Source organism: Poecile atricapillus, chromosome 1 (genome assembly GCF_030490865.1).
Source record: "Poecile atricapillus isolate bPoeAtr1 chromosome 1, bPoeAtr1.hap1, whole genome shotgun sequence".
In the NCBI taxonomy this organism is placed as follows: domain Eukaryota; kingdom Metazoa; phylum Chordata; class Aves; order Passeriformes; family Paridae; genus Poecile; species Poecile atricapillus.
In genome coordinates, this window is record NC_081249.1 from 115,852,115 (window position 1) to 115,860,453 (window position 8,339).

An 8,339-nucleotide genomic window follows, 5' to 3' on the forward strand; every position below is an offset into this window, starting at 1 on the left:
CCTCAAAGCACTTTTATTACTGAGGGTACTTGAAGAGTTTTGTAAAAAGCTAACTGTATTTTCTGTAACATTATGGAAAACAAATATTTGCCACATAGATGTGAACTATCAAGTTTGGGGCTTTTTAAACAGATGGATAACAGATAAAGGATAACTTCCTGCCAACACTGTGTGTCGCGGAGTTCACAAGTATTTTATCCATGTAAGCAGATAAATATCAGCTTGGAACTTCTTCATTCTCCTTTAAATACACTCAGTTAATCTGGCACAGCATTAGTGTGACAGATCCCACTGCAGCTTCTCAGCAAAATAATGAGACAATTCAACATCTCTGTTATAATATAATAATATAATATAATATAATATAATAATAATTAATGATCTATTTTATCTCCACTGACTCTTTGGAGGCAGCTCATGGCACCAGCTCAGAGCTCGAAGGGATGCTGTGTAAAAGGGGTAACAGCATATCTTTCCTTCAGAATTTTAAAACCTCTTCTCCTTTAGACATAAGCAATGGAAGTTCCTTAAACTGATAGCACATTTAATATTAAAAAGTGTTTCAATGCCTTTAGGCTTTTAAAGACTTGGCACTTCGCCCTTTTTATTTTTGCCCAATTTTTATACAAATAATTTGAATTCACTTTCCCGCTCGGTTTCTCCGGGGGTTTTTAGGATCGCCTTGCTCCCCCGTAGGAGCAGCAAAGCAGCGATTCCCAGGCTCGTGCTGCCATCTGTGGTTCTGAAATGGAAAGGAATGGGCAGGGACACCTTCCACTAACCCAGGATGCTCCATCCAACCCGGCCTGGAACACTTCCACGGATGGAGAAGCCACTTCTGCGTTAAAAAAAAAAAAAAAAAAAAAATAAAATTAAATCGTGATAAATCTCCACAAAAACAAAACCAATATTTTTTTCTCTTGTTAAGAAATTAATGGAAAATTTTTTTCTTGATGTGGAAATCCTGTGATTTCCCAATTCCTGTTTCCCAGAATCTGACACATGCTGATCTTATTTTGATCCTTTGATGGTGGCTTGGGATTTTTCATTAAACAGGGAGGACAAATTATTACTTTGGTTCTGACTGAAATCCCAAAAGCAGATGACCCTTTCCCATTGTCCTCTACAAATACAGACATTAAAGGCAGGATCCAAGCAGGGATTCAGAAGACAACCCCCAAAATATGTAGAGGCAAGGCAGCTGCTTATCACCAGCCACTGGTTTAAATCCCAGCTCTGCAAATAATTTTGGCAGAATTCCAAACATTTGCGTCCCAGCTTTTGGCTGGCCCTCTGTGAGACCTCAGCAGAGCTCAGGTGTGAAATCCCAGCCCTATAACCCAGCTGGTTTCTCCTAGCCTGTTACAAATGAAATTAGAATTTTGACAACTAGGTCCCTTGGGTTAATGGCAGTTTAATTAAAAATGAATACAATTTAGTAATTAGTAATTTGGTATAAAAGAGTAGAGTTTAGTAAAAGAATATAATTTAGCAAAAAATTACAATTTATATATATAATCTGCCAGTAATTAAGTATGATTAAAGCATAAGCAAAACCAACTGGGGTACATGGAGGGCTTCTCACCCCACCTCACGTACAAAACAAAGCACTTCAAGCTAAACTTATATACTGTGTGCTTATACATATTCATTAGTGTTTCCCATAAGTTTCCTCCTATTTCCGATTTTTCTGACTTTACGTCACTTAACGGCACATGCTTCACTTGTTGTTAGGGGGTCTTCAGTCTTCTTTTGGTGGTCTTTTGGCGAAGGCTTCTCCTCTTCCTCGTTTTCCTTTGGATAACCTTACAGGTTTGCACGTGTGTACTAAGCGTTGTGTTATGTTACTCTACTAATTAGTCTTATATTTACTGGTTTTTAGGCCCAATGCCTAAAGTCGTTCTAATTTTGTCCATCTCAAGGCCTGGGACATCACTGATCTTCCAAACTACATCCTGTACCTCAATTTAAACATGTAACATCTGTAAAGTGGTACATCTGCCTTGTAACACTGATTCTTTTGATTGCTTCTAATAATAACTTTAATAACAGTTACAATTTAGTTAGCACAAATCAATTCCATTTATTACACGGCCCCACATGCAGAAAAGGATCATCCCCACAAGTGGCCACATGTCCCATTCTCATGTGGGACACTAAGCTGCTCCTTTCCAATCCCAGCTGAAGTCTTGAGCCAAGGGCAGAGCTGGAATAAGCAGCAGAACCTGGGCACTTATGGGATTCCTAATGTGGCCTTTTCCAGGCTGGAAGCCTGGATTTCTTCATCTGTGCACACCTCTGACCTAAGACATGTGAGATTTTGCCATCTCTTTGCACAAATAAGTGCTGCTGTCCTTTCCTGCAAACTGCTCCCAAGCATTCAAAGGAATACTCCTTCCTTCACATCCTCCAAGGATCCAGCCCCCTCACCCGACCGAACACTTTGTGTGCCCACTCAGGCTTTAGTGCTTGCTTTTAATAGGAATTCTCCTTTTTGGGAGGCACTTAGGGTCTGCATATCCCAAAATTTGGAGGCCAAATCCTGGCGTGACCCAAAGCTGAAGGAGCAGAGGAAAATCTCTGGCAAGGAAGCTGCAGCAGCAGGCAGGACACAGCTCCGGAGGCAGCAGGACAACCTAGGCAGCCCTGTTCTGAACACTCCACGGGCTTTTCAGGATCCAGGATGGGCTGGGCTGAAGGATTTTACTGCTCACCCAGTTTCACCCCCGAAGGGACACTTCCACCATCCCAGGTGGCTCCAAGCCCTGTCCAGCCTGGCCTTGGATGGATGAGCATCCTCTGGGGAGCCCACGGGGATGTCCCGGAGCAGGGACATGGAGCAGCCCCCCTGGAGCAGCGGGACAAAGGCGCTCGGGCCACCCCTGGCCGTGGGATGGAGCAGCAGCCGGAGGAGCTGAGGAAGAGCCAATAGATGGTGCTCTTCTTTCATGGAATACCGCGGTGTGAGCTTCCAGGAGTCCTGAGATCCCTGCCTCTCTATTCCTGGCAATCCCCTGGCTGTCCCTGCCTCTCTCCATGTCAGGATCTGCTGCCGGGCGGTTTGGAGTGCCTGTCTCATGCTCCCCTGCAGCTGCAGTCTGGGTTATTGCCCTTCCCAAGGAGCTCTGCCCTCCCAGCCCCAAACCAAGCCCGTCCCGAGGGTCCTGGGGGATGGTCTGTGCACAACCCTGCGGGAAGGAAGGAGCCCTGCAGCTGTAAAATATTGATAACCTTTGTTTCCATCTAACAGTGCCTTCTGGAGCAGACAAAGTGTCTCTTCTCGGCAGAGGCAGCTCCGCTCGGGAGCACAGCTCAGGCTCACTTGGGTGCAGAGTGCTTTGGGACACGCTGATGTGGCTGTCTCCTGCTCAGCCAAATGTTTCTGTGATGCCAGAGCTAATAAAGGAATTGTTTAATTATTGTATGATGCTCTGGTGCAGAGGGAAGCAGATGATCTTCCCTTCAGAAACATCAAGTCCCTCTGCCTGGCAGGTCCTGTGTGTTGTCCCATCCTCAGAGCACAACCAGAAATGCCAGGAGGGAAAGGTCACTGTGCCTTCCCCTGCCTCTGCTGCGCCACCACCCTGAGAGGGGAAACACCTCATTCAGGGCTGGGATATCCAGCAGCTTGTTGTGGCTTCTGGGATGGAAAGAGAACAGGGAGCTCACCCAAGGGCTCTGCCTCCATCCCTCATATTCCCCTTGGACAGGACGCTGCAGCAGCCTTGGTCTCCAAGCTGCAACTTTGTGAAATCCAAGCTGGCAAAGCTCACCTGTGTTTGTGCACCTGTCTGCTGGGAGAGCTGGGGGTGCTCACCTGGAGAGGAGAAGGCTCCAGGGAGAGCTCAGAGCCCCTTGCAGGGCCTGAAGGGGCTCCAGGAGAGCTGGAGAGGGACTGGGGACAAGGCCTGGAGGGACAGGACACAGGGAATGGCTTCCCACTGCCAGAGGGCAGGGTTGGATAGGGCTGCCTGTTTGTTAACTTCTCCAGTTCTCGTCTGGAAAAACCTCAGTGCTTAGAGCAAGAGAGTGCTGGGGAAACATTGAAAATAAATTGTCCGGGATTAGATAAAGTTTCCCTTTCCCAAATCTCAGGATTACACCACAGCTTCAAAATTTACAGAAAAATAACCCTGCAGATAAAGCAAATTGAACAAGGAAACGAACACAAGCAAACTGCCCTGGAGGAACGGGACCCTTGCAGGGAGGGGAGAGGGGACTGGAGAGGGAGGAAAGCCAAGCCCAGTTTGGACTGGGACTGGGTAAACAGCACCCAGAGCCCTGGCTCAGCAAACCGCACAGCTCTCGGGGATTGCAGCTTCAGGAGACGGCAAACACAAAAATAAAAGAAATCCCGTAGAAAGGGATTGCAAAAGTTGCAAAGGCTTTTAGGAGTGCGGACGAAGCCCCACCTCCACATCCACATCCACACACACCCCGGAGCCGTCCCCACCTCCGGCCCGGCAGGAGCCCGAGCCAGCGGCCCCAGCGCTGCCGGCACACGGAAACTTCGGCTCCCAGAGCCGGGGGCTGAGGATCGGGACAGCGCTGGAACCGTGAGTATGAGGATGGCAGCATCTGCCCGCTGCCGGGGGAATGCTGAGGATCACTCCGGAAGGGTGAAGTTTCTCACGCTGCTTTTCCCCGGCTGGTTTTGCAAGGCTCCTGGATCTGCTGGGGCTCAGGAGCAGCTTCAGAGAGGAAAAGCGAGGAGTGACTCCTGTTCTGAGCCAGCCTTCTGCACGTGTGTTTGTCGCTTCCTCTCTGCTTGTGCTTATTTATTTGAGGGTCCTTTTTCTCCCCAGTGAGGCAGCTCCACTTGTTTCTCCCGTTGCAGGGAATTTTCCCAGTTTTCCCAACACCCGAGACTGCCCCGGTGGGTTTGTTTACAGTGGTTTCACTTCTGTAATAGCAATGGCTCTTTCCTGCCCTGGCTGCCACAGGGAGAGATTTGGGAGAGCCTGCCCGAGCCAAACCTTTCCAGCAGGGCACTGCTTGGGAGGAGAGCTGATCCATACAGCCCTGGAGTCATGGAAAGCCCTGGGGTCAGGGCTGAGCTGCTCCTCTGCCTGCTCCTGCTGAGTTTTTCACTGGCTGCAGGGATCTGGGAGCAGCAGGCTGCTTGCTTCCTGCTGCGTCCTGCAAATGGGGGAGCTGCTGTGTCCCTGCAAGCCCTTGGGGTGCCCATATCCCGGGGGAGTCAGCCGTGGGAACAGCCTGTCCTCCCTGGAACATGGACGTTTAACTTTGGGGTGACATCGGCCACGCTTGCTGATTCTGTCAGGTGGCAGCTGTGGTGTCCCTGGGCATGGGGACCCCGGGACTGCTCTGCAGGGATGGGGTGGGAACATGTCCCATCCTGTGTGGGGGCTGCTGCAGCCCTCCGGTTCCACCCTCTCTGGAGATGGGTACCCAAGGGCAAGGCTAACCCTGGGTGGGCAGCTCCTGTGGCAGGAGGGAAGGGCACTGCGTGTTCTAAAACATGGTGGCTGCCCCTGGATCCCTGGAAATGTTCCAGGCCAGGTTGGACACTGGGGCTTGGAGCAGCCTTGGGCAGTGGGAGGTGTCCCTGCCATGGCAGGGCTGGGAATGGATGGGCTCTGAGGTCCCTGCCACCCAAACCCTGCTGTGAGTGTTGAGCTGTGCAGCCTGAGCGAGGTTCTCCCCCCCACCCTGGAAGCACAGACACATCCAGAGCTCCTCCCTGCTTCAGGCAATTCCCTCAGAAAGCTTTTGAGGGGCTCCTTGGGAGCTCCTCCTGGCCCCAAGGTGGCTGTGAGAGCCTGTCAGCCTCCTGTGTTGCTACTGCTATTGTTATGCTGTTTTACAACACACCTCCTTTCTCTCCATGTTCCCTCCTGCTTTTCCAGTTTCCCCGTGTTTTCCAGCCATCCTGCTGGGCACATGTGGCATTTCCAGTCTCTGCAGTGCCTCTTCCTGGCTCACCCAAGCTCCAAACGCTGCACGGCTTCTTGGCCTCCTCCCCTCCCTGCAGTAGCCCGGGGTTCTCTGTGACCTGGGTTGGTCACAGTTAGATCCCAGCTCCCGTTCCTCTGTGGTTCCTGGCTCCCAGTCTGCTCCCAGTGGGTCACTGGGGGTGCTGGTCTGCACTGTGCTCTCTCCTGGACCTGCCTCATGTGCCCTGCCTGCAGGTGGATTAAATATTGAGCGTCTTGGGCCATGATGTGTCCGAATGTGGATTTGAGGGATGGCTTGGGAGCTTCATTTCCCACCTCAGCACCTGTCATTGGCCCCACTGGCTTTGGAAAAGGTGATTTTCTAAGGAAATGGAGGCAGTGTGGGAGGCAGAGCAGGCAATGAGGGGAATTCCAGGCATGATTCGAACACCACAAGGCTCTGAGGTGTCATCTAGGGAAAATTGAGAGCGAGGGCATGGCTGGAGAAGCCCTGGATCAAGGTCACACCCAGGGCTGCAGGAAAGGGCTTGTTGCTGTCAGCAGCTTGGCTGGGGACAGTTGTGGCTCCAGCTGCAGGTCCAGGCACTTCCAGGACACAATCTCCATTTTCACTGGATGTTCTTAGTGCCCTGAGCATACAGATGACAGTGCACTCCACTAATGTGGACTAATGGAAGAAGGACATTGAGTAGTTCCCCCTGCTGCCCAAAATACTGGCGTTTCCTCCTTTTCCTGTGCCAGCTCCAGCCCCCACCAGCTGCTCCGGACTGGGACTTCACTCCAGCACTTGGCTCCTTGTCCATCTTCACCCAGAAGTGTCACCAGGTCTCTCCCACCCACAGTGTTTCCTCTGCTGTTCACAGCCAGCTCCTCTCTTGCTGGCTAAGGAATTTTCTCACTTCCCTAAGCTCTACTCAGTTCCCTTTCCTCGCAGCAGCATTTTCCTGCTCCTGCTCTTCCATCCATCCCTTTTGCTTGCAGGTGGCCAGCGTCATTCCCAGCTCCTGGTGAAGCAAATTTTACTGGCCACCTCCAAAATTCAGGGATGTTTATCCCTGGATAAGTGTGGAGGGAGTAAAGGGCTGCCCTTGAATGTCCCTTAGAAATAAATGTTCAGGATTGGGGTGTAGCTGCTCCTCATGAAATACACAGCATGAGGAGCAGGTCAGTGGTACTGGGCAGAGAACCATGAGTGTAGGTGGAGAATCTGGGTTTGTTGGGACTATTTTTTTTCAGATGTTATAGATAATAAATAATAAATAGATGTTATAGATAATAAATAAGCTCTGGTTTGCTTCAGGAGGGCTCAGCTACAGGGAACTGCTGGGGTTTCCACTCAGGATGTGTGTTCAAGGCACGGAGCTGTTGCAGGGGCTCTTGCTCCTTGTTTTGCAACAGCTTCCCCTTCAAAAATTCATTTTTCAAACCGGAGGTGTCTGTGTCCCTGGAACCACTCCGGCTCTGTCCATTTCCTCCAGCTGCTCCTTGCACTGCAAACTCTCACAGATTTCAGGAGGACTCAGCACAAAATGTGGTTTTTCTCAGTCTTCACTCCTGTCCAGGCAGCAGTGAAGTAAAGAGGGGAAAAAAATCAGGAAGGTATTTATGGTGCATGAAACCCCAAGTGGGGGAAGCTGCTGTTTGGGGTCACTTCTCTTGGCAGGTGTTTGTCCGCAGAGCCAAGCACTGCCTGCAGCCTGTGGAAAGGCAGATTCCTGCTGGAATCAGGCTCTTCATCCTTCATTCAGCACTTTAACTCCTATCCAGGGGTTGGAGCTGCTTGAAGCAGGAAGAGTTTCCCTGCCAGACACAGAGGAGGTGGTGCTAAAATAGAAAATCCCCTCCGAGGAAGGAGACGAGGCTGAGCCACATCTGTCCATCCCAGGGCAGGGGGCTGGGCATTCAGCACCTGGCTCCATCCAGAAGACACCAGCGACTTTTTTACTCAAAATGCCACATAAAATCTTGGAGGAAAGGAGTGAAACTGTCAAAGGGTTTGGCAAATCTCACAAACTGCAGGTGACAGGGGAGGAAGGAGAGCAGGGGCAGTTTAATGGTGCTGCTGGTACACGGAGGGGGATGCACCCACCGAGAGCCTGGGAAGCAGCAGGAGCAGAGGATGGGGAGGGGATCTCAGCGTGGCTGCAGACCCCGACAACTCCACGGCCCTGGGCAGCCTTTGAAAGCAAAGCCAAGTGAGTGATTCCTGGAATTACGCCATTCCAACCTCGCTGCTTTATGTAACTCCAGAGCCATCTCCCTCAGCCACAGGCTCTGGGACTCCCTCCCTCCCCACTCAGAGCCAGAGCTGCTCCAGGGCACTTCCCCCTCAGAAGGAAAAGTCACCCCTGGTGCGATGGGCACTGCCTCCCTGCAGGGATGGATGGATGGATGGATGGATGATGGATGGATGGAGGATGG

General features: G+C 51.0%; 1 protein-coding gene and 1 long non-coding RNA gene across 3 annotated transcripts in view; one reads left to right on the forward strand and one right to left on the reverse strand.

The window, feature by feature from the left end:
- Positions 1 to 505: 505 nt before the first annotated feature.
- LOC131579276 (uncharacterized) overlaps positions 506 to 8,339 on the reverse strand; it is a 17,805-nt gene continuing 9,971 nt past the window's right edge. The window contains exon 3 of the long non-coding RNA XR_009277665.1: positions 506 to 838. This is a non-coding gene — a long non-coding RNA (uncharacterized LOC131579276). The remainder of the gene's footprint in view (positions 839 to 8,339) is intronic.
- Positions 4,283 to 8,339, forward strand: part of SLCO2B1 (solute carrier organic anion transporter family member 2B1) — a 35,644-nt gene continuing 31,587 nt past the window's right edge. Inside the window, exon 1 of one of the 2 annotated variants that reach the window (XM_058838952.1) lies at positions 4,283 to 4,556. The gene's annotated coding sequence lies outside the window, so the exon portion shown is untranslated. The remainder of the gene's footprint in view (positions 4,557 to 8,339) is intronic. The other variant, XM_058838936.1, reaches the window with a different exon arrangement.